Source organism: Hippopotamus amphibius, chromosome 6 (genome assembly GCF_030028045.1).
Source record: "Hippopotamus amphibius kiboko isolate mHipAmp2 chromosome 6, mHipAmp2.hap2, whole genome shotgun sequence".
NCBI lineage: Eukaryota > Metazoa > Chordata > Mammalia > Artiodactyla > Hippopotamidae > Hippopotamus > Hippopotamus amphibius.
The window spans coordinates 55,196,595-55,223,063 of record NC_080191.1 but is presented as its reverse complement, the minus strand read 5'-3'; the positions used below and the strand labels follow the sequence as shown (position 1 = coordinate 55,223,063).

At 37.4% G+C, this 26,469-nt stretch overlaps 1 protein-coding gene across 2 annotated transcripts in view; it reads right to left on the bottom strand.

The window, feature by feature from the left end:
* ESR1 (estrogen receptor 1) overlaps nucleotides 1–26,469 on the bottom strand; it is a 357,503-nt gene that overhangs the window by 287,457 nt on the left and 43,577 nt on the right. Inside the window, exon 1 of one of the 2 annotated variants that reach the window (XM_057738593.1) lies at nucleotides 275–302. The exons of the other annotated variant lie outside the window; for it this stretch is intronic. The gene's annotated coding sequence lies outside the window, so the exon portion shown is untranslated. Of the gene's footprint in view, nucleotides 1–274; nucleotides 303–26,469 lie in introns of those variants that run through there. 2 annotated transcript variants of the gene reach the window in all.

Sequence of the window (26,469 nt, the reverse complement as noted above, 5' to 3'; positions counted from 1 at the left end):
ACTCTACCCTAGCAGTCTCTCACTGTCCTTCATTTTCACAAGCACAGGGACAGAGTGTTCTCTGTGGTCCCTCCCTTTGTCCTTAGCTGGGAAGCAGTCCTCCATAGTATAACCATATCCTTCACGGAGGATGTCTTCTTCCAAGCCACAAAAATGATACCTTCCCTCTCTTTCTTTTCCATATCCCATCTTTAACATATTCTTCTGTTATTTAGAAAACAAAAACAAACCAACAAACAAAAACAGCCACATGATTCAGCTGGCAGATACCCACACAAAGATAAGGAGCTCGATCTTCCTGATGTGCCAAGACTATCCCATTTCAGTAGTGAAAGTTTCATCGTGCTGGAAACTGGGATGGTTGGTCATCCTACTTGCCAGTCTGACCTGTTGGCAGCAAAGCAAGAGAGAGGCGAGGGTCATAGTTTGTGTTCCAGCAACACTCCACTGCCTGTGTGTTATCTGCCCTTTCTAGGCTCTTTCCTTTACCAGGAAGCTACCTTTCTCCTTACCACTCTCCCTTAACTGGCCTGATTTATGTTCATCTTTCAGGCATCATTTCCCTTCCAAATTCTTTACTCACTCCTCCAGGCTGAGGTAAATTGTTAACATTGTATTTTAATCCTCTCCCCCAAGGCCCCCATCAGCTGCGAGCTCCTTGAAGTCAGAACAGGAGATGACATACATTTGTGTGTGTGTGTGTGTGCAGCAGAATTTGTGAGTGAATAAAGGTTGATGTGTCTTAGAAAGGTAACTGAGCTTTGGGGAATTTCTTTTTTCTTTTCTTTTCTTTTTTTTTTTTTTATTGGAGTATAGTTGATTTACAAGGTTGTGTTAGTTTCTGGTGCACAGCAAAGGGAATCAGTTACGCATATGCGTATATCCACTCTTTTTTAGATTCTTTTCCCACGTAGGCCATTCAGAGTATTGAGTAGAGTTCCCTGTGCTATACAGTAGGTCCTTATTAGTTATCAATTTAATATATAGTAGTGTGTATATGTCAATTCCAATCTTCCAGTTTGTCCCTCCCCCTCCCTACCCCCTGGTAACCACAAATTTGTTTTCTAGATCCGTCACTCTATTTCTGTTTTGTAGGTAAGTTCATTTGTCAGACAGAGAAAAACAAATATCACATGATATTGCTTATTTGTGGAAGCTTAGGGTAATTTCTTTGGCCTTCTTTCAGCTAATTCACCTCCCTTTTGCCATAACAACCAACATACAAACTGTCTTCAAGACTGGATGCCCATGTCTTTCTCAGCTTGGAGAATCTTAACCAGTTCTTAGCCCCTCCAATACAGTAGATAACACCATCCTGTCACTAGCCCCTGACTGACACCATCCCCACTGCCCTTGAGAATGAATGAAGGACAGTGGGAGATTGCTGGGGGTAGAGTCCTTGAAATATATAGTCTGGAGATAGAATGCTGGAAATTAATGGAAGAAATGAAACAGAGGACAAACTTACTAGAAGAAAAAAGACACACACCAAAACACATACACACATCAAAAAGCAACAGCAATGACAACCACACACACAAAAAAAGAAACTTGTTTTTGTTTTCAACACTGACTAGTAATTTTTGCCTTTGGGTGGTGGAATGGCTCAATATGCATATTTCATTCCATCATGGGAGGAGAGGGAATCTGTGTATGTCACTGAAGAATGTAGCAAGGTAGAGGAAATGTGTAGAAATAATGGAAGAAGTGTACCTAGAGGTTTCTGCATATGGAACAGTGACTGAGTGGTTCTCAGAGTGCTGAAAATTAAAGAAGATGCAAAAGAATATCAGACACAGCCCTACTTTTACAGAAGCTACAGAGGTTATTATTTGGAAATTATATAAATGTGTTTTATAAGTATTACATAAGACTTAAGGAAATAATTTGCTTTTAGAAATACACAAGAAAATCTAAACACACATTGAACATTCTAATGTATTAACATGTATATTTGTTATGTATTTTAAACTTGTCTATTTTAATATAGTAAAATAAAATTTACGTATCTTTACACATAACTTTTTTTAACTTTTTATTTTATGTTGGAGTATAGCCAATTAACAATGTTGTGATAATTTCAGGTACACAGCAAAGCAACTCAGCCATAAATATACATGTATCCATTCTCCCCCAAACTCTCCTTCCATCCAGCCTGCCTCATAACATTAAGCAGAGTTCTTGGTGCTATATAGTAGGTCCTTGTTGGTTATCCATTTTAAATGTAGCGTTTTGCAATATATTCAAATACGTTTTTAAATATGTTTTAAAACACTAGATTATTAGTGGTCATTTTTGAGTGCTAATTATGTAAAATAACTTTACCTGTATAATTCTCAAAACCCTCTGAAATAAGTTTTATAATTATCCCTATTACAGAGAAAACTGTAGCACAAAGAAGTGAGGAAATTAGTCCAAAGTCATGGAATCTGTAAATGGAAGAGCTGGGATTTAAGGAGATTTATCACCCCTTAAAAGTGATAGTCCACTTGCAGCAACATGGATGGACCTAGAGATTATCCTATTAAGTGAAGTGATACAAATGAACTTATTTACAAAACAAACATAGACTCACAGACATAGAAAACAAATTTACCAAAGACATAGAAAACAAATTTACCAACTCCCAAAACAAATGAGGAGTTTGGGATTAACATATACACACTACTATACATAAAAGAGATAAATAACAATGACCTACTATATAACATAGGGAACTATATTCAATATCCTGTAATAACCTATAATGGAAAAGAATCTGAAAAATAATATAAATATATAATATATACATGTATATGTATAATTGAATCACTTGATGTACACCTGAAACTAACACATTGTAGATTAACTATACTTCAATCAAAAAGTGATTATAAAAAATTTAAAAATTTTTAAAAATCAATTGGTAGAATACACCAGTCTAAAAAAATAAGTGGTAGCAACCCTCCTGGATTACAAAGAAAGGTGTCCACACTACTCTCCAAAAATCAAATAACATTATCAGCAAAACTAATTTATAAGGTAATCTATAAAATCCAAAGCAATATTTCAGCACACACCATGCTGTTTTGGTACAAGCTGCACAACATGTGTCCCAATAGATGCTCCAAATTAAGTATACACTTTAGTAAAGAAATGGTAATTTCTGGAGGAATAAATGCATCCATGAAAGAGTAGACAATAGTCTTCATGACAAATTTGTTTCTTATTCATTTAAGTTAGAATTATAGTTATGTTTAACTTGGAAGCCACCTTAGAAGTGGTTGTCAACTTTGCTCATTTGAAGAAACTTGGGAATTTTAAAAACTATTACAATCTGATCACCACCTGCAGAGATCATGATTTAATTGGTCTGGGGTGCACTATTTGCAGGTGACATCATGCAATATATAGAAAACCCTAAAGACATCACAAAAATCTGTCAGAACTAATAAATGAATTCAGTATTGTCACAGGATACAAAAGCAATGTAAAGAAATCTGTGGTGTTTCTATAAGTTAATAATGAAATATCAGAAAAAAATTAAGAAAACAATCCCACTTACAATTGCATCAAAAAGAATAAAATACCTAGGTATAAATTTAACCAAGGAGGTAAAAGACTTGTACACTGGAAACCAGAAGACACTGATGAAAGAAATTGAAGAAGACACAAATAAATGGAAAGAAAATTCATATTCATGGATTGGAAGAATTCATATTGTTAAAATGCCTATGCTACACAAAGTAACCTACAAATTCAATGCAATTCCTACCAAAATTTCAAAGGTATATGTCACAGAACTAGAACAAATAACTAAAATTTATGGGGAACCACAAGTGATTTTGAATAGCCAAAACAATCTCTAGAAAGAACAAAGCTGTAGCTATCATAAGCCCTGATTTTAAACTATACTACAAAGCTATAGTAATCAAAACAGTATGATATTGGCACAAAACAGACACACAGACCAATGGAACAGAATAGAGACCCCAGAAATAAACCCACACATACATAAAAAATTAATTTACAGCAAAGGAGCAAAGAACATATAAGAGAAAAAGAATAATCCCTTCAATTAATGTTGTTAGGAAAACTGGACAGCCACATGCAAAGAATGGAACTAGACCACTATCTTACACCATACACAAAAGTTAACTCAAAATAAATTAATGACTTGAAGGTAAGACCCCAAACCATAAAATTCCTAAAGGAAAATATAGGCAATAACCTCATTGGCATCAATCTTAGTGATGTTTTATGGATCTGGCTCCATAGGAAAGGAAAAACAAAAGCAACAACAACCCCCCCAAAAAAAAATGGGGCTACGTCAAACTAAAAAGCTTCTGCATGGTGAACAACACCTTCATCAGAATGAAAAGGCGATCTACTAAATGGGAGAGAATATTTGAAATCCAAAGGGAGATTGATTGAAGATGTAGAAGTTAGGCAATTAGAAGAAGAGAACCCACATTTTAAAATAGCAGGTAATTTTCCCTTTGCCACATGGAGCCAAAATATTCACCAATTCTAAATGAAGAAGGACTGGAATTAACACCAGAACTATGATGTTTTGGGAGCTGTATATTAATTGTAGTAGTGTGTGTAGGTGTGTGTAAAATAACTTATTTACATATTAATTTATAAAATCTTAACAAGTGACACCTTGCAGAAGGAAAATTTCCTTCACTTAAAAAAAATAACTCAGTGGCATATTTGGTTGTTTTGTTTTGCTTTTTTTAATGCTTAGACTCAAGTAAGACCAGGAAGGAGAGAACAAACCAAAGGATGAGCCAGAATATTCTGCATAAGACAAAAACCCCAAACACAATACTACAGAGGCTGGGATTGTTCTCAAGATGGAAATAAGGAGAAAAGAAGACAGGAGAGTTGAGAGCACCATGGATGTTGAAACCTGAATTGGACAAGAAATTTTTAAGAAGAGGGATATTTAATATCCTATTTCAAGATACTTGTTTGTTGTGCTGTAAACTCTTTCTTCTATGGTAAAATCTGGCAGTAACTACAGGTCTTGTCTGGGTGGCCTTTTGAGGAAATCAAAGGAAGAGAATAAATTCCCCCTCTGACTCCACTCAGTATGGAAAATGGACAAAACATGCAGGACAGTAAAATGACCCACATGAAATGAAGGAATTAAGCAAGCCTTCTGGGAATATGTGTATATTGAAGGCATAGGGAAATTGGTCTTTGCAAATTGAGGGTTGTGCCAGTCTTACCTAGATTTTACACTGTGTGGTGACCCTGGTAATAGCTTGTCCACACATAGGCATGTATGCTTCAGGTAAAGCTTTTGGTAAACTCTACATAGCTTAATTTGTGGCACAGATTCAGACACATTTGATTAACCTTTTACTGATTTTATAACTTTCTGATTTCCACCAACCTTTTCCAGTTCTGATAAAGACAGGTCTCAGAAGGACCCAACATTCTGACGATGAGAGGAATGAGGCTGCGCTTCACTGAGAATGACCCCTGAGTAGGATCCATTTCTACTTGGGTATGTCACCTGATTTACACCATCAAAAATATTTACCAAGTAGAACCACATGTTGTGCCATTTTTATCAAAAATGAAAATGGGTCCCAAAATCTCCATTGTCTAGATTTCAGCCACCAGGTGGTGTTCTGCAGGGCAAAGCTCCATGGCATCGCATGCAGGGCTGGGCATGCCAAGGAAATATTAACATAGCTTAAATTCTTTGAATATTTAAATACAATGAAAAGAATTTAACTCATAAGCACAGTTGTTTAATATATTAGCAGAACCATATTGTCTCATGCAATGGAAATCACAGGACTATTCTGGTTTTGTTTCAGGTTCTCCAGACCACAGAGTATGTCTTGATGAATTTGTTGTTGTCATTGTTGTTGCTGTTACTCGAAAGTTCATAATAATTTTTATTTTCCCATACAACCAAAAAAATATAGAAAGGCTATTTTGAGAAATAACTTTATGTTATTTCTTCATTTTGAGAAATAACCTGTTTGTGATTTAGTACTGAGAACAGATGAGAGATTAGGAAGGCAGCTTTTACAACACCCAACTCTGCCAGAAGTTTTGTAAGACCTTGGGCGAGTCACCACCCAGCTTCCCTTTCCTTCTTCTGTAAAATGAAGAGTTGGGCTAGGCTTCCTCTAAAGTCCCCTGGAGCTCAAACATGCTGTCATTTTATGATTCTAAACGCACCATTATCATTGCTTCTGTTCAAGTATTATGGACTGATTTATGAAGAACAGATTGAAGACTTAAATGCATAAAAAAGAATTGAACAGGTAAGTGCATTGTAAGCTCCATTGATGAAAGAAGTCCCCGCGAGGCATATATAATCATGAAAGTAGTTTGCTTCTTAGCATCTATTTTGCTACCTTTATTAGGAAAAACAAACAAACCAGCCCATAACTAACAAAACTGGCCCAAAATTCCTGCTCTATTTTTATCATGCAGGTATCTCTAAAGAAGGTTAAATAGCCAAGACATGAAACTACAAAGAACTCATATGGCATGACCCCTATGTTCATAGCAGCACTATTCACAATAGCTAAGAAATGGAAACAGCCTAAATGTCCATTGACAGAGGAATGGATAAAGAAGATGTGGTACGTATATAAAATGAAATACTACTCTGCCATAAAAAGAATGAAATAATGCCATTTGCAGCAAGGTGCACAGACCTAAAGGTTATCACACTAAGTAAAGCAAGTCAGAAAGAGAAAGGCAAATACCTTATGATACCACTTGTATGTGAAATCTAAAATGTGACACAGATTAACTTATCTACAAAACAGAAGCAGACTCACATACATAGAGAACAGGATTGTGGTTGCCAAGGGGGAGGGGGGTGGAGGAGTGATGGATTGGGAGTTTGGGGTTAGCAGATGCAAACTATTATATGTAGAATGGATAAACAACAAGGTCCTACTCTATAGCCCAGGGAACTATGTTCAGTATCCTATGATAAACCATAATGGAGAAGAATATGAAAAAGAATGTATAAATATGTATAACTGAATCACTTGGCTGTATGGCAGAAATTAACATTGTAAATCAACTATACTTCAATAAAATAAAATTTTTAAAAAATTTATATGGCATAAACATTGAACTTCAAAACTCCCAGTGTTTTTGGCAATTTCTCAAAGCTTTCTATTGCTACAGTTTTATAAGCTACCTTATAGTTTATAAACTGCCTTGTTTCAGAATAGAATTGAAGGTAAATACCACTCTACATCTAGCCCTAGAAATGGCCTCTGTGTTTGGAAGCAGACTTTAATAGGTTCCTCAAGGTCAGACCATTGCCTTATTACAGGAAAGTTATTACAAGATGATGTCATTTCTGGCTTTCAGTTTGTCTAGAAAACTACCTGAAAACTACCTACTTTCTCAGTTTAATAGACCACACTCCACTGTATCTCTTTTTTTGCCTCCTTGGTGTGGCACCTGATCTCAGAATCAAAGTTTTCATCTTAGATCTAGTGAGACATGGAGAAACACATGAGAGAAGACGCAAACACATAAAGCTTCCAAATGAGAACTTCTCCTTCTGGGGGAAACAACAGTTTAGTGAGTTCTTGGTAATAATGAACATTCATGAGCTCACTCTGTTCGAGAGCAATAACTTGAGTAGCCGATCTGAGGGCAGGATCCAAGGTTCTAGGCCAGCTCCACCCCAGTCTGCTCTGACCGTAGCACGTTTCCTCCAGACTCTCAGGGTCTTGCTTTCAACCATTTGGGTGCAATGAAGAAAGATGAGAAGGAAGGCAAGAGACAAGAGAGATGGAAACTTTTTTAATATGTCCCTAAAAGCCTCTTTATAGAGATGAGTAATAAAAAGATTGAGGCCAGCAAACATATTCAACCTTTCCACATTTTCTCTAAACAGTTATAAAACTGAGAGTCTTCTAAGGTCAGAGTTAAAGTAATACAGCCTTGTTTTTGTATTTTAAATGGTTTTTAGTGGAATGCTAAAATAGCTTCAGCTGTAATAAAAGGCGTAGTTGAGTCGTTTTGATTCAACTCAGGAGGGGATAACAGGACCCACCAAGCAGGGAGGTTAGATCGTTTTGATGTGAACTCTCACTCCAATGCCAAGTATGGCTCTGTGTCCCCCATCCACCCACCACACACACATTTCTCTTATCCTCCAATCAAGATACAAGTTGATTCTGATCGATCATAACTTATTATTCTCAATTCTTTCAAGACACATTAATTGAATGCCTACTATGTGTCAGACACTGTTCTAAGTACTGGCACTACAGCAATGGACAAAACACAGAACCTCTCTCCCAAAACTTATACTCTAGTGCAGGGAGAAGGAAAAATAAACCAGTAAAGTACACAGTAAGTTAGAAGGAGATAAAGAGAGAAAATAAAGTAAGGAAGGGAGTACAGTATCTGCAGGGAAGAGGGGGAAAGTTGAAGAGGGCTGAGATGTCAAATAGGGTGGTCGGGAAGGCCTTGTCCCAAGTGACATTTGAAAAATGACCTCAAGAAAATGAAGGGCAAGCCATGTATTTGAGGAAACAGCAAATGTAAAACTTTTAGGTCAGAGCCATGTCTGATGCTTTCAAGGAATACTAGGGATGCCAGTGTGTCTGAAGCAGAATAAGTAATAAGAGTTAGCAGTAAGTCAAAGAGGTAAGATTTGGCTTTTACTGAGTGAAAGTGGAAATTATTGGGAGATTTTGAACAAAGTCATGACGTTATGAGATTTCCACTTTAAGTGCTAGAACTGACTGATTATGAGCAAAAAGGCAGAATCAGGGAAATGAGTTACCAGGCTGCTACAACACTCCAGACAAGTAATGATGGTATCTAGGACCAGGGCGATGGGGATGGAAGTGATAGGAAGTGGTTAAATTTCAGATATATTTTTATCCTAAAGCCAACAGGTTCTTGGGTGTTTAGATTGAGAACATGGAAGAGAGGAGTTTAGGATTACTTCATGGTGTTTGGCATGAGGATCAGAAGGAAGGATTTGCCATAAGTTAAGATGGGACAAGTTGTGAGATGAATAGGCTTAGGCGTATTTGTTTTCAGACTAAGTTTGAGATACTTCTTAGGCATCCAGATGGAGAGGTCGAGTAGGCAGGGACAAGTTAGAGTTCAAGGGGAGAGAGGGTGATAGATGTTATTTAAAGCCATTACACCAGATATGATTAAGACCAAGAAGAAGAGAAGTCCAAGGACCAGATCCTGGGGAGCTCCAACTTTGAGAGCCTGGAAATCAGAAGCAACCGGCCAAGGAGACTGAGAAAGAGTAGTCAGTGTAGAAGGAGAAAAACCCAGAGAGCAGAGTACATAGGAGTGAAGTCTCCAGATGAAGGGAGTGATCAACTGGGTCAAGTTCTGCTGACAGGTCAAATAAAATAAAGACTGAAAATGGATACTGGGTTTAGCAATTATGCCAAGTCAGGTCAAGGAGGACTAAGTCTTGTTGTAACACGGCCACTGGCCTGAACAAAAGAAATCGATCAAGTTTTTGGCTAAATAGTTAGATCTCAGAGGAAAAACCCTTATCATCTTTTCAGTGGTCCTTTGTTTCATAAATATTACTTGAGAAGGAGAGAGAGTTTTATTCTCTCTATAACGACAGTCAGACTTAATAGTAGCGCTGCTTAGCTCACAATGGATGTTTTAATTTCATGTGAAGTATAGATACTCTTTTCTCCCTAGACTTCAGAAATCACAGATGATTTTCTTTCTTAATTAAAATTAGATTTTTTTCCAAATCATACCTGGAATGCAAAAATGAATATTTCCTTTAACTATTTTGATTTGAGGAATTTATTTCCCCTTGTTTCTCTCCTTCCAGCTAATTCTGAAGATTTTCTCTGTTTGTGTGAGCATCTCACATCACTCCCCTTTCTCATCCCCTTGCAATCTCTGATTCCTCTGTGCTATCACAATTTGATTTTGAGCATCATAAAATTCTACATATTCCCGGAGCAGAAGACTTGATGTCACTGACAGAATATGACAGCTTCAAATAAGAGGCCAGCAAGAAGAAAGGCAGGCAAGGGCCAAGATACCTAAGAGGAAAAGAGAGAAGAAGCTGGAGGAGGTGGACTTAACTGACCATGTGCTTCCATTATTTTCCAGGTTAAATCAGAAACTGCAAGATTTAGAAATTCCATGTTTATAAAGTCCTGTCAAATGTATGCAAACTAAATAATTGCATACATTTAATAAATAAACACTATGGCAATATCCGTGCACCTCAACTAATGATATTGGTCAGCAACTAACATTAAAATTCACTCAACCAATTTTTTTTTATAAATTTCTTTCTTTATTTATTGGCTGCTTGGGGTCTTTGATGCTGCACACAGGCTTTCTCTAGTTGCGGCAAGCAGGGACTACTCTTCATTGTGGTGCACAGGCTCCTCATTTCAGTGGCCTCTCTTGTTGTGGAGCACAGGCTCTAGGTGTGCAGGCTTCAGTAGTTGTTGCTCACGGGCTCTAGAGTGCAGGCTCAGTAGTTGTGGTGCACAGGTTATTTGCTCCACAGCATGTGGGATCATCCTGGAGCAGGTATTGAACCAATGTCCCCTGTGTTGGCAGGCAGATTCTTAACCACTGCACCACCTAGGAAGTCCCTCACTCAACCAATTTTGAGAACAACTTCCTATTTGTGTAATTTTTCCAAACTGGTTTGTGTATATAGAAATTGCCTCACTCTCAATGGTTGCCAGTACAAACCAAAATAGTGAGACTGTAGGATCTTCTTGACATATCACAGTCCTAGCTCTCATAAAGCACATCAACACTTGATGATGTCATGTAGTTAATAAGTATGTTACAAAGCTGCAATTTTAACATTTCTCCTTTATTCATTATGGTAAATCTCAGAGTATGAGCAGCAAATAAAAGTTACCATGTCCTACATTAGATTTGATTGTTTTGGTGTTCTTGGCACTTTTAAAAGAATTAGGAAAATAAAGGAAAGGTATACCCACTAATTTCAATGAGTTAATTACAATTTCAATGAGTTAATTTCAATGAGTTAAGTCCATTAGTCTTATTAGAACCTAGCAGCTTCAGAAAATGTTTAACTGAACAGATGTCTTTCTCCTATGATATCCTTTAAAGAAGAGAAAGCAGTAAAGCACAAGGAAGAAATATTACACTGCCAGAACTTACAGAAGTATTTTCTGAATGTAAACAAACATTTTCAGGAGAAAAAAGGGGCATATCAAATGTTCAAGGAAATAAATGCTGAAAACATTTTTAAATAAGCAGTATGTGTTTAAAATAAATTTTAATAGTATATTGTAGTCATTTCCATTGCAGTGAATTTGACATCTTGAAAATAAATTGAACATCTTTTTTTTTTTCTATGTCTTTTTTCTATGTCTTTGGAACTGTTATTTTTATTATCCTGGCAACAATATTTTGCAGAAAATCATGGAAACATGCATAGGAAACCCACAGCAATATTATAAATTTCTAAGAAAACAACTGCAATAGTAATATGAAGAGGAAATTCAAAATTTGGAAGTAAACTGTAGTAAAATAGTATTTTAAAATGACGCAGTTTTTAGAATGTCATTAACTGTACATTTCCCTTTATATTCTAAATCAACAAAAACATTTCAGAGTGCTTCCATTTTGCCATTGCTGATTTTTCTTTATTCTTCCAGAGTATAAGACTTCTGCTATTTTTGTTTAAAAAAATATAAAGCTACATTAAGATTCAGCCTCAGAAGAGGCTGAATTTCTAGTAACTGCAGGTGCATGGCACTTACTGCTAATTGGACGTGGCTGCTTTTAGCAAATCTGGTACCTGCTAAAAGCTACTGTTGCTGTAGTGCTGCCTCACCAACACACCAGGCACACACACACCATTCACCTCTCCTCTACCAAGGCTACATGTCTGCAAAGTCCGCCTACCAAAATGCGGAGCCAACTCCTTCCTTTGAATACATAGAGACAGAAATCTTTTTTTTTCTTTTTTATTAATCTTTATAGGAGTACAGTTGCTTTACAATGTTGTGTTAGCCTCCACTGCACAACAAAATAATCAGCCTCACACATACAGATATCCCCTTCCTTTTAGACTTCCCTCCCACTGAGGTCACCAAAGAGCATTAGGTAGAGTTCCCTGTGCTATACAGTATGTTCCCATCAGTTGTCTATTTTATACATAGTACCAATAATGTATATGTGTCAATCCCAGCCTCCCAATTCCTCCCTCCCCACCCCTTTTCCCCTTGGTATCCATGCATTTGTTCTCTATGTCTATGTCTCTATTTCAGAGACAGAAATCTGAAAGAGCCACCTATAAGGGCACTGCAGGAAAATAAGGACCTCTTAATGCATATTAAATATTCCTATTAAAACATTATTAAAGTGTCTTCCTCTTATAATATGATGTTTCAAGCCCCATGCCTTGTAGAGTGAGCTACAAAAGAAAACGATATAGTATTTTCTTAATTATCTTTTCTGTAGTGTGCCATACTGCCCAGCTGGTAGACTGTAGTTTTGCAAAATATTGTGAGCTAAGTTATATCTGTGCCTCATATCATCATTTTTGTTTTTGTAGGATGTTCGTTTTGAGAAGACTAAAATTACTTTATTAAAAATTGGACCACATTTACCAGAACCACATAAATCTCCTGGTTTAAATATTAACGCTTTCCTTTTTTTTTCTAAATTTACAGCTTCAGTACATTCTACCAATTCTACTCTCCAACAATAATTTCATAAAACATTCAAGGTCAGACAAAAATGTCCTATGTGCATCACTTTTCTTATTCATATTCTAAGACTCTTTGTGTCTTACTGTCTGCATTAGACACACTCTATGGGAGTGAGCTGAGTTATTGGAAGGGAATTACTGAGAACAAGTAAAGAGGGCAAAATCCAGAAGTACTGACTTAAAAATAACCAAACTTTAACTCTCAAATGGCCAGTTTGATTATGGGCCAAATACATATAACTATTATGCATATCAGCATGTGCTTCTTCCTATTTCATAGCTGGGACCCCACAAATCATGACTCATAAGAAATTCCAACCCTTTCCCTAAAGAAGTTAATATCATCCATTTCAGGCAAATTTGCCCAAGGTCATATGGCGAAGTCAGGGTTGGCCAAAAGTTGAGCCCACTAATGCTGACACATAGCAGATTATTGTGCTTCCTTAAATACTTAAATTGCCTATTGGAAACTGTTTTAAGTGTCTGAAGACTGGTGATGAGACCATTTATACTACATAGATTGCAGTTCATCAAGACTGCCTGTTTCTATTGCGTTTCACATATCAATAAAATCATGTTTTTCTCCACTTGGGTTAGTTTTCCAGGTTTATCCTCAAATGCATCTTGGACTCCTGGAACAAATCCTGGGATCCATCCTGCCTAGAGGCAGGATTAACAGTCTGAACCCTGACTTTTGCTTTCCAGTTGAGAGAATGTGATAAAAAATAAAATTAAAATTAAAAATAAAATTTAAAAAAAAGCAGTCATAAAATTAGAGCTAATTTCCAGAACAAAGCTGACCTGCTTAGCAATGACTTATCAAATCCAATATTTCCTGGTTTGATGCCAAAATAAAACACCTGTCAGAGAGGGTCTTGTTTTAGGGTTAGCATTCCAAAGGAAGGAGTTTCTACTTCAAGAAGGTAAGAGGTTTGTCTCTTACTCTGAAGGGAAAGCATTTTGGAAAGCTTGACAAAATTGTAACTGGTCATGAAAAAATTTTTCAATGGAAACCTAGAAAATGTTCTTCATCAGAGACATCTTTCTGCTGGTTCTAAAGGAAAACTACAAAATGTCCCTTTTAAAATACGTAGCTAGCTCAAGCAGCAAATGCACCCATTTCACACTAGGAACTCTTATCTGAATTGCCAGGAAGAAGGCCACTACACACGGTACCCTATGAGCAAGTGAAACTAGACAAAGCACAAAGGAAAAAAAGCTTCCAGAGGCTGACCACATTCCCTGCCTTGTAACCTCCATCCTCCATCTTCAAAAACAGCAACAGTAGGTTGAGTCGTTATGCTGCCATCTCTCTGGTTCTCTGATCATAGCTGGGAAAGTTTCTCCACTTTTAAGGACTCATGTGATTAGATTAGGCCCACCCAGATAATCCAGGATAATCCCTCTATCTCAAGGACAAGAGAGCAGTTGTAAATGTTCAAAGAAAAATCAGGAAGGTGAAAGGCCATTGTTTCTATGCCTATTGGCATGGAGGTTGCTTGGGGTGCTATTTTGAAATGAGACAGAAGAGGATCAAGGCCTAAGGCAGGAAGACCCTTTAGGAGGCTACTCTGTGATCCAGGGCTTCCGGGAACTGGGTGGAGCAGGCCACGCCTATGCAACAAGGAAGACAGGCAGTCACCAAGAAAATTTAAAGAAAAGGGGAGGGGAGGAGGACATGCAATCTCTGGAGCCTCAATTCCTTGCCCAGAAGTTAAGTTGGAGGCTCTGGGGAGGGAGCACCAAGTCCAGGACACTAGATCACTAGAGAGTCCTCAGCCACAGGGAAGATTAACTGCAGAGAATTCTCACAAAGGCCTCTATCAGAGTCTAAGACCTGGCTTCGCCCGACTACCTGCAACTGCCAGTGCTGGATACCTTACACCAAACTACAAACAAGACAGGAACACAAACCCACCCATCAGCACACAGACTACCTAAAGCCATGTTAAGTTCACAGATACCCTAAAACACACCACCTGACATGGCCCTGCTCATCAGCGGGAAAAGACACAGAGCCACACACCAGAAAGCAGGCACCGGACCCTCCCACCAGGAAGCCTACTCAAGACACTGGACAAACCCCACCACAGGGGGCAGAGGGCAGAAACAAGAGGAATCACTACTAGGCAGCATAGGGAAAAGAGACAGCAAATCCTATAAATTAGACAAAATGAGAAAACAAAGAAACACCATGCAGGCAAAGGAGCAAGATAAAAACCCACAAGACCAAATAAATGAAGAGGAAATAGGAAGATTGCCTGAAAAAGAATTCAGAGTAATGATAGTAAAGATGATCCAAAATCTTGAAAACAAAATAGGGAAAATACAAGAAACATTTAATAAGGACCCAGAAGAACTAAAGCGCAAACAGTAATGAACAACACAATAACTGAAATTAAAAATACTCTAGATGGTATAAATAGCAGAATAACTGAGGCAGAAGAATGAGTAAGTGAGTTGGAAGACAGAATGGGGGAAATAACTGCCACAGAGCAGGAAAAATAAAAAAGAATGAAAATAATGGAAGACAGTCTCAGAGACCTTGGTGACAACATTAAGCACACCAACATTTGAATTGTAGGTGTCCTAGAAGAAGAAAAAAAAAGAAGGGATCTGAGAAAATATTTGAAGAGGTTATGGTGGAAAACTTCCCCAACATGGGAAAGGAAATAATTAATCAAGCCCAAGAAGCACAGAGAGTCCCATACAGAATAAACCCAAGGAGAAATACACCAAGACACATATTAATCAAACGAACGACAATTAAGCACAAAGAAAAAATATTAAAAGCAGCAAAAGAAAAGCAACAAATAACATATAAGGGAAAACCCATAAGGATAATCGCTGACCTTCCTGCAGAGACTCTGCAGGCCAGAAGGGAATGGCAGGATATACTGAAAGTCTTGAAAGAGAAAAACCTACAGCCAAGAATACTCTACCCAGCAAGAACCTCATTCAGATTCAATGGAGAAATCAAAAGCTTTACAGACAAGCAAAAGTTAAGAGAATTCAGCACCACCAAACCAGCCTTACGACAAGTGCTAAAGGAACTTTTCTAGGCAGGAAACACAAGAGAAGGAAAAGACCTACAAAAACAAACCCAAAACAATTAAGAAAATGGTAATAGGAACATACATGTCAATACTTACCTTAAATGTAAATGGATTAAATGCTCCAAACAAAAGACACAGACTGGCTGAGTGGATACAAAACCAAGACCCTTCTATGTGCTGTCTACAACAAACCTACTTCAGACCTAGGGACACATATAGACTGAAAGTCAGGGGATGGAAAAAGATATTCCATGCAAATGGAAGTCAAAAGAAAGCTGGAGTAGCAATACTCATATCAGACAAATTAGACTTTAAAGTAAAGACTATTAAGAGACAAGGACACTACATAATGATCAAGGGATCAATCCAAGAAGAACATATAACAATTGTAAATATTTATGCACCCAACATAGGAGCACCTCAATACATAAGGCAAATGTTAAGAGCCATGAAAAGGGAAATTGACAGTACCACAATAATAGCAGAAGACATTAACACCCCACTTACAGCAATGGCTAGATCAACCAAACAGAAAATAAATAAGGACACACAAGCTTTAATTGACACATTAGACCATCTCGACTTAATTGATATTTATAGGACATTCCTTCCAAAAACGACAGAATACACTTTCTTCTCAAGTGCACACGGAACATTCTCCAGGATAGATCACATCTTGGGTCACAAATCAAGCCTCTGTAAATTCAAGAAAATTGAAATCATATCAAACATCTTCTCTGACCACAATGCCATGAGGTCAGATATTAATTACATGAAAAAAACTGTAAAAAATATAAACACATGGAGACTAAACAATACGCTATTAAACAACCAAAAAATCACTGAAGAAATCAAAGAAGAAATCAAAAAATACCTAGAAACAAATGAGAATGAAAACACAACAACCCAAAACCTATGGGATGCAGCAAAAGCAGTTCTAAGAGGGAAGTTTATAGCAATACAGTCCTACTTCAAGAAACAAGAAAAATATTGAATAAACAACCTAACCTTACTCCTAAAACAATTAGAGAAAGAAGAACCAAAAAAAACCCAAAGTGAGCAGAAGGAAAGAAATCATAAAGATCAGATCAGAAATAAATGAAAAAGAAATGAAGGAAAAAATAGTAAAGATCAATAAAACTAAAAGCTGGTTCTTTGAGAAGATAAACAAAATTGATAAACCATTAGCCAAACTCATCAGGAAAAAAAGGGAGAAGACACAAATCAACAACATTAGAAATGAAAAAGGAGAAGTAACAACAGACACTGCAGAAATACAAAAGATCATGAGAGATGCTACAAGCAACTACATGCCAATAAATTGGATAACCTGGAAGAAATGGATACATTCTTAGAAAAGTACAATCTTCCAAGACTGAACAAGGAAGAAATAGAAAATATGAACAGACAAATCACAAATACGGAAATTGAGACTGTGTTTAAAATTTCTCCCAACAAACAAAAGCCCAGGGCCAGATGGATTCACAGGCGAATTCTATCAAACATTTAGAGAAGAGCTAACACCCATCCTTCTCAAACTCTTCCAAATTATAGCAGAAGGAGGAACACTCCCAAACTCATTCTACAATGCCACCATCACCCTGATACCAAACCAGACAGAGATATCACACAAAAAAAGAAAATTATAGGCCAACATCACTGATGAATATAGATGCAAAAATCCTTCACAAAATACTAGCTAACAGAATCCAACAGCACATTAAAAAGATCATACACCATGATCAAGTGGGATTTATCCCTGGCATGCAAGGATTCTTCAATATATGCAAATCAATCAATGTGATACATCATATTAACAAATTGAAGGATAAAAACCATATGATCATCTCAATAGATGCAGAAAAAGCTCCTGACAAAATTCAACATCATTTATGATAAAAAACCCTCCAGAAAATGGGCATAGAAGGAAATTACCTCAACATAATAAAAGCCATATATGACAAACCAACAGTCAACATCATTCTAAATGGTGAAAAAACTGAAAGCATTCCCTCTAAGATCAGGAACAAGACAAGGGTGCCCACTCTCACCATTAATATTCAACATAGTTTTGGAAGTGTTAGCCACAGCAATCAGAGAAGAAAAAGAAATATAAGGAATCCAAATTGGAAAAGAAGTAGCAAAATTGTCACTCTTTGCAGATGACATGATATTATACAAAGAAAACCCGAAAGACTCTATCAGAAAACTGCTAGAACTAATTGATGAATTTAGTAAAGTAGCAGGACACAAAATTAATGTGCAGAAATCTCTTGCATTCCTATGCACTAACAATGAAAAAGCAGAAAGAGAAATTAAGGAAACTCTCCCATTTACCATTGCAACATAAAGAATAAAATACCTAGGAATCAACCTGCCTAAGGAGGCAAAAGACCTGTATGCAGAAAACTATAAGACACTGATGAAAGAAATCAAAGATGATACAAACAGATGGAGGGACATACCATGTTCCTGGATTGGAGAATCAATTCTGTGAAAATGACTATACTACCCAAAGCAATTTACAGATTCAATGCAATCCCTATCAAATTACCAATGGCATTTTTCACAGAACTAGAACAAGAAATCTTACGATTTGCATGGAAACGCAAAAGACCCCAAATAGCCAAAGCAATCATGAGAAGGAAAGACAGAGTTGGTGGAATCAGGCATCCTGACTTCAAACTATACTATAAAGCTACAGTAATCAAGACAGTATGGTACTGGCACAAAAATAGAAATATAGATCAATGGAACAGAATAGAGAACTCAGAAGTAAACCCAAGCACATATGGGCATCTTATCTTTGACAAAGGAGCCAAGAATATACAATGGAAAAAAGACAGCCTCTTCAATAAGTGGTGCTGGGGAAATTGGACAGCTACATGTAAAAGAACGAAATTAGAACACTTCCTAACACCATACACAAAAATAAACTCCAAATGGATTAAAGACCTAAATGTAAGGCCAGACACTATCAAACTCCTAGAAGAAAACATAGACAGAACACTCTATGACATAAAGCAAAGCAAGATCCTTTTTGACCCACCTCCTCAAATCATGGAAATAAAATAAAAAATAAACAAATGGAACCTAATGACACTTAAAAGCTTTTGCACAGCAAAAGAAACCATAAACAAGACAAGAAAACTCTCACAATGGGAGAAAATACTTGCCAATGAAGCAACGGACAAAGGATTAATTTCCAAAATATAAAAGCAGCTCCTGCAGCTTAATACCAAAAAAGCAAATAACCCAATCCACAAATGGGCGAAAGACTTAAATAGACATTTCTCCAAAGAAGACACACAGATGGCTAACAAACACATGAAAAGATGCTCAACATCACTAACCATTAGAGAAATGCAAGTCAAAGCCACAATGAGGTATCACCTCACACCAATCAGAATGGCCATCGTCAAAAAAATCTAGAAACAATGAATGCTGGAGAGGGTGTGGAGAAAAGGGAACCCTCCTGCACTGTTGGTGAGAATGTAAGCTGGTACAGCCACTATGGAAAACAGTTTGGAGGTTCCTTAAGAAACTAAAAATAGAACTACCATATGACCCAGCAATCCCACTCCTGGGCATATACCCAGAGAAAACCATAATCCAAAAAGAAACATGTACCACCATGTTCATTGCAGCACTATTTACAACAGCCAGGACACAGAAGCAACCTAAATGCCCATCAACAGATGAATGGATAAAGAAGATGTGGCATATATATACAATGGAATATTACTCAGCCATAAAAAAGGAATGAAATTGAGTTATTTGTAGTGAGGTAGATGGACCTAGAGACTGTTATACAGAGCGAAGTAAGCCAGAAAGAGAAAAACAAATACTGTATGCTAACCCATATATATGGAATCTAAAAAAATGGTACTGATGAACCCAGTGACAGGGCAAGAATAAGGATGCAGATGTAGACAACGGACTTGAGGACATGGTGGGTGGGAGGATGAAGGAGAAGCTGGGACGAAATGAGAGAGTAGCACTGACATATATACACTACCAAACGTAAAATAGTTAGCTAGTGGGAGGCTGCTGCATAATACAGGGAGATCAACTGCATCATGGGTGATGATTTAGAGGGCCAGGATAGGGATGGTAGGAAGGAGTTGCAGGAAGGAGAGGATATGGGGATATATGTATGAATACAGCAGATTCACTTTCATGTACAGCAAAAATTGGCACAACAGTGTAAAGCAATTATATTCCAATAAAGAGCATAAAAAATTAAAAATTAAAAATATTCTATAGGTTTCTAAAAAATTTAAAATAAAAGAAAATACCTAGAAGTAGGGCAAGGCCATGCAGAAGACTGAAGGTTCTACACTCATCAGTGTTATTGGGGAAAATTAACCCAAATCTGGGAAGAAGGTGAAGAGAAGAAATCTACAGCACCTCCTCCTTGCCCCAGTCCCATTACTTTTTACAATTAAAAAATATATATTTTTTACCACTTCTTATCTTATGGCTAAAATAAAAAAGATATACAATAACAAGTGTTGGTCAGGATGTGGAGAAATTGGAACCCTCATACAGTAGGAAGGTAAAATCCTGTAATCATTTGGCCGTTCCTCAAAATGTGAAGCATAGAGTTACCACATGACCCAGCAAATCCATTCCTAGGTATATACCCAGGAGAATCAGAAACATATGTCCACTCAATAACCTTATACAAATGTTCATAGCAGCATTATTTACAATAGCCAAAAAGTGGAAACCCTAATGTCCACCAACGATAAGTGGAAAAACAAAATGTACTATATCCATACAATGGAATATTATTTGGCAATAAAAAGAATGAAGTAGGGACTTCTCTGGTAGTGCAGTGGTTAAGAATCCGCCTGCCAAGGCAGGGGACATGGGTTCAACCCCTGGTGCGGAAAGATCCCATATGCCACAGAGCAACTAAGCCTGCAAGCCACAACTAATGAGCCCACGTGCTACAATTACTGAAGTCTGCATGCCTAGAGCCTGCTCTCCACAACAAAGAGTAGCCCTGACTACCACAACTAGAGAAAGCCTACATGCAGCAACGAAGATCCAACGCAGCCAATAAATAAATAAATAAAAGAATGAAGTACTGATACATGCTACATCATGAATGACCCTTGAAAACATTATGCTAAGTGAAATAAGATACGAAAGACCAGATATGGTATTGTTTCATTTACATAAGATGTCAGGAATAGGACTCCATAGAGACGTAAAGGAATTGAGAATGTTCTAAAATTAGATTGTGGTAATGGTTGCATCGCACGTTGAATATACTAAAAATTCCTGAACTGTAAACACTTTAATTATTTTATGTATGTATGTATGTATGTATGTATGTATTTATTTATTTGGCTGCATCAAGTCAGTTGTGGAATGCGGGATCTTTCGTTGAGGCCTGTATACACTTTAAATAGGTGAATTTTATTTATGTGGAATATATCTCAATAAAGCTGTGAAAAGAAGTTTTTAAAGCACTGTCACATACATTATCACATTGTATCTTCACACTCGTCCTCAGAAATGATGGCTGTAAAGAGCAGATGAGATATATACAACAAAACACAGAAAAGAAAAGCAGCAACTACTTTTAAAATTAAAAGTCTATAGCCACGAATAGTAGTCTGGGATATTTACCACTCAGAGATATTTCTGTAATGAAAGAAAAAATATACTAGGGGTTTGCCTCCCACAGCCCATCTGCCTATTCAATGATTCATTCATTAAAGACTCTCACAACCACCCAGAATATATTTGTGATGCACTCACTGACTCTCCTGGTGCAGCCACCGTCTAAGAGCTTTCAGGGTACACAATGTTCCATCCATCACTCTTTCAATTTATGCACTACTAATTGACTAAAAGGAAAGGGGATTTTAGACCTTTGGTTAGTACACATTTTAAAACCTCTCGGTAAAAAAGAAAAACCTATTTTTTTTTGCAGATGACAACAGCATTGATGCCTGAGATAATATGAAGAAGGTGGAACAATCTAAGAGTCCATCCCATGCTAGAGAAACAGTAGCAAAATTTTACACAGCATTTCCTCCATAACAAGCATAGTTCTAGCAAGTTACATATATTAATTCATGTAAATGCCACAACAAGCAATTATTAACTGTAGTTCACACATGAGAATGTGAGGCTCTGAGTAGCTTGCTCAGTGTCACCCAGCACACAAGTGGCAGAGACTGGATTGGCACCAAACGCTCTGACTCTAGAATCTGTATCCTTGACCTAGTCTACCAGCTTCTCATCTAAATCCAAGTTTGATACAGAAAAGAAATGTCATATATTATGTTTTCTCTAATGTTATTTTTAATCAAAGTAAAACTTAAAATCAAACTCATATAATCACCCAAATTTGTATCTTTCATCACCTTGAGTCTTCCTCAACCAGATTCATTTATATCGCATATAGCACTTCAGTTTAACTCCCATATCAAATGTAATCATGGTTGTGTTATCTGTTAGCTAGGGGACTTTAATAAATATCTTTTCTCTGGGTTTGTTTTTTCTTTAAAGAAAAAAATAAACTTGAGATAGTAAAAAGTTTCCCTTTGGGTTAAAATATGTAGCGTTTGTTATAAAAGACAAAAACAATCATGAACCATTTAATAAAATTATTGGAACCCCTTATAGTTATTACAGGGACAATTTTAAACAATCATCCTCTTGTGGCCTATGTCTAAAATAATACAAACCTCACAAATTTAAAAAGACAAAAAATAAATCAATCAAATATTGGGGCTACATACTTCTCAAGAGAAAAAAAGAGGGAGAGGTACTCATTGTTTTGCTTTCATTGAGGTGACATATTTTTGTTGAACTGAATAATGTTTTCCTAGAATAATAAAGAACTAGCCAATAGCCCATCAGTAACAATAGCGACTGATCTACTTGTGTTTTGAGGCCCACAAGTGTGATTAACTTCAGCACTTTCACTGTTTGAAAAAGAAAGCACAGACACGTGGAATTCAACTAGTAATTTTTTTATGATTATCCTAATGGGATATGCCTAAAAAGAAGCAAAATATATAGATAGAAATGTTCAGAAAACAATGAAAAGCATAAATTAGGAAATAGGAGTCACTGGCTGAGAATTACTTGATTATTCAGTGAGTTTAGGAAGATGCTAACAGAGAGTCCAGAGAATCCAGAAGGAAATAAACCACCTTCACGTTAATTATGCACGCTGCAGGTTACAAAAGTTCGACCTAAAAAAATGCAAAGTCATTTTCTTTGAACATCATCTTGGTATATGCAATTCTTACAAATGTACAAAGATGAAAGTGTGGTTTAGTACTTTCCTATCAGGAACATACCTTTTAAAGGTATAAACATACTGGAAGTGCATGGTTACGCTAGAGACAAAGTACTAGCTTATTTATGTTCCCTTAAAATCAGCTGAAAAATGAATGACTTCTCCTTGTGCACTCTTGGTAGGATTACAAACCTGCTGTGGGAAACAGTATGGCAATTCATCAAAAAACTAAAAATAGAATTACCATATGATCCAGCAATCCCACTCTACATATAAAGAATTGAAAAGAATTGAAAGCAGGGTCTCACAGAAATATTTGCATACCCATGGTCACAGCTGCATTCCCTACAAGAGCCAAGAGGTAAAAGCAACCCCAATGTCCATAGACAGATGAATGGTGCATTCATGCAGCACTCAGATATTATCTTATTTCCTTTTTGTATTCCCAGTCAGTCTGTGAAATCTGAATGAAAGAAATAAGGCCTTATATTTCTTTGTGTCTATAACACCCAGAATATTCATGCATTCTCTCAAAGATATCGATTGAATGCCTGCGTCCTCGGCCCTATTCTAGGTGTAATGAACATGAATGTACAACATACACACCTTCATTAAAGACATGACTGGTGAACTTGGTTATAATGATTCTATTAAACCTAATTCAACACACAGTAGCAAACATTTAAATGGCCATATTGTGTGGCAGGAACTGTTCTAAGCGTCATTATTATTACCTCCAGGTTGTAAATGAAAAAACTGTGGCACAGAGAAGTTAAGCAATTGGCCCAAGATTACACAGTTAAGAACTGGCAGGGACAAGATATGAATCTCAGCAGGTTCGTTCCAGAGTCGGTGCTGGTAACCACTCTCCTCTATCTGCTCAGCAGGAATACTCTGCTAACTTTAAAGGAAATAATAATACCCCGCATTTACCCTGTATGAGCTCACAGGTGAGCAGGGTAGAAAGAGAGCTATAATATGAAATGATAAGTGCTATAACAGAGAGATAAACATAGGAGCACAGAGGAGGATTCAATGAATTTTATTCTAAAAATATGAAGGCTTATAGTGAGAAACATTTAAGGTAAGCTTTGATAAAGGGACCAGGAAGAAGAGGAGGAAGAAGAGAAAAAGGAGGAAGAGAAAGGGAAGTGGGGGAAGAAACAACTGTCATAATGGAAAGATTACCATCATGGCACAGAGGAGAGAAAATTGACACTGCTGTGGAGTGCGAGGGAACAGCAGTGAGCGATGGACCCACCTCTCATGCCCCCATCAGAAACGGAACATTTTCCTCCCGACCAAGGGACCTGGCTAGCGGGAGGCGGACACAGCCACAGCCAGACACCACCACAACAGCAGCCCCATTTCTGCCCACAGCGGCCTCTAGGGATGTCACAGGTAGTCAAAGCAAGTAGAATAGAGGAAAGCCTTACCCATTGGTGGACGTTGAGCCATAGTCACCCACCTGAAGAGCAGGACGTTGCCCTCGATATTTTCAAAAGAAAAGCCTAGGGTTTAAGGGGAAGAGGTAGAAATGCTAAGCAAATAACTAAAGAGAATTCTTCAGAGTGAACCACATTCTGAGTGGTTGGGCATCCGATTAAAAAGGAACAAATAAACAAACTGTTAACTCAGCCATAGACATGCACAGGCCAGAAACAAGTTCTGGTGATACTTTGCTTCATTCTAAAAATAGAGAGAGAGGGTTTCCCTGGTGGCGCAGTGGTTAAGAATCTACCTGCTAATGCAGGGGACACGGGTTCAAGCCCTGGCCTGGGAAGATCCCACATGCCGCGTAGCAACTAAGCCTGTGTGCCACAACTACTGAAGCCCATGCACCTAGAGCCCATGTTCTGCAACAAGAGAAGCCACAACAATGAGAAACCCAAGCACCGCAACTGGAAAAAGCCCGTGTGCCGCAACGAAGACCCAAAGCAGCCAAAAATAAAATAAATGATTTTTTTTTTTAAATCTTAAATAAAAAATAGAGAAAAAATTTACCTAAAAATAACTAAGGAAGCTCTAAGAAATGTGAAGAATGTTCCTGGAGAATAAGAAGGATGTTCAAGACAGAGGTGAAGGCCAAGGTGAGAGCATTTAGAGGTGGGGGCCCATTTTGTCAGCTCTGGGACAGCACAGTGGATTAAGGGCCTGGGTAGCAGCATGATTGCACAATCTATCTTCAGAGAATATCTTCTTCTCTATCTTCAGAGAATATTTGTTTCAGCAAATATAGGGGAGCCTAGTGATAACGTAGCCGTAAATCTCAACTGACCCGTTAGATCTGCAGTGACAGAACCAGCAAAGACATTGTCCAGCTCCAGATCTTAAGGAGTGCAGAGCTTTTCACCAAGTAGCTTCTCAATAAATATGTGTGAATGGATAATGGAGAAAAGCGAGGGACAAAGGGAAAGAGGAGAAAGGAAGGGAAAGAGGAGAAAGGAAGGGAAGAGACAGCAAATGAGGACCACATCGTGGATGATTGTGGGTAGACTGTTAACAGATGAAACTAAAAAAAAGGAGGAAAGAATTTCTGCCAAAAGAAATTGAAATATGATGCCTGTAAAGACAGAAGTTCAGAATCAAGTCAGAGCATGAACAACAAGGTGAAATAAACAATTTACTTTAATCTACGGCATGGCCATATTTTGGAACTGAGATCAAAGAGTTTTGAAGTTATGGGCTATAAGGACTTAGCATTTGAGAGTAAAGGAAAGTGGCTTCATGAAAAACAAATCCTTGAGGTATATCACACAAGGCACTCTGAAGACTTTTCTAATCCCGACTCGGCTGACAACAGCTGTTTTTCACTTTGTTTGACAATACGCAATCAAAACTGGACTTGGAATCCCTTCACGTTCATGAGAGGAAAGGAAGAAAAGCCACCTACACAGAAGATAAATAGAAGATATCTGAGCTAGTAAAATTACCCTAGAAAAAGAGCCACACCATGGTTTTAGACCTTTATCTTGAGAATAAAGTCTGACTGGCCTCATCACTACGATTACAAGATATAACAACATCAACAACCACTACGTTTATGTAACACTTACATGTCAAGGATTTTGCTAAATGCTTTTCATGCCTTATCTCATCTAGCCCTCATGACAACTCTATGAAGTAGGTTCAAGTATTATTATCTTTATTTAAAAGGCTAAAAATCTAACAATTACCAAGATTGAGAAACTTGCGAGTCACCTGGTGGTCAAGCCAGGACAGTGAAGCCAGGACTCAGTGAAGCCTCATCTTATGAGTAAGATAAAACATGAAATACTAGAAGGGCTTCAGGATAGAGAAATCTCTACCAGCAGCCTATATTCCATGATTTGAAAATGGTGGGAAGTGTTCTGCTGCCTTAAGATACTAGGAAATACTTGCTGAGTGCTGAAAGCAGTACTAATATTCCAACCTAACAGAGGTAAGAGGCAAACCAAGTTTCA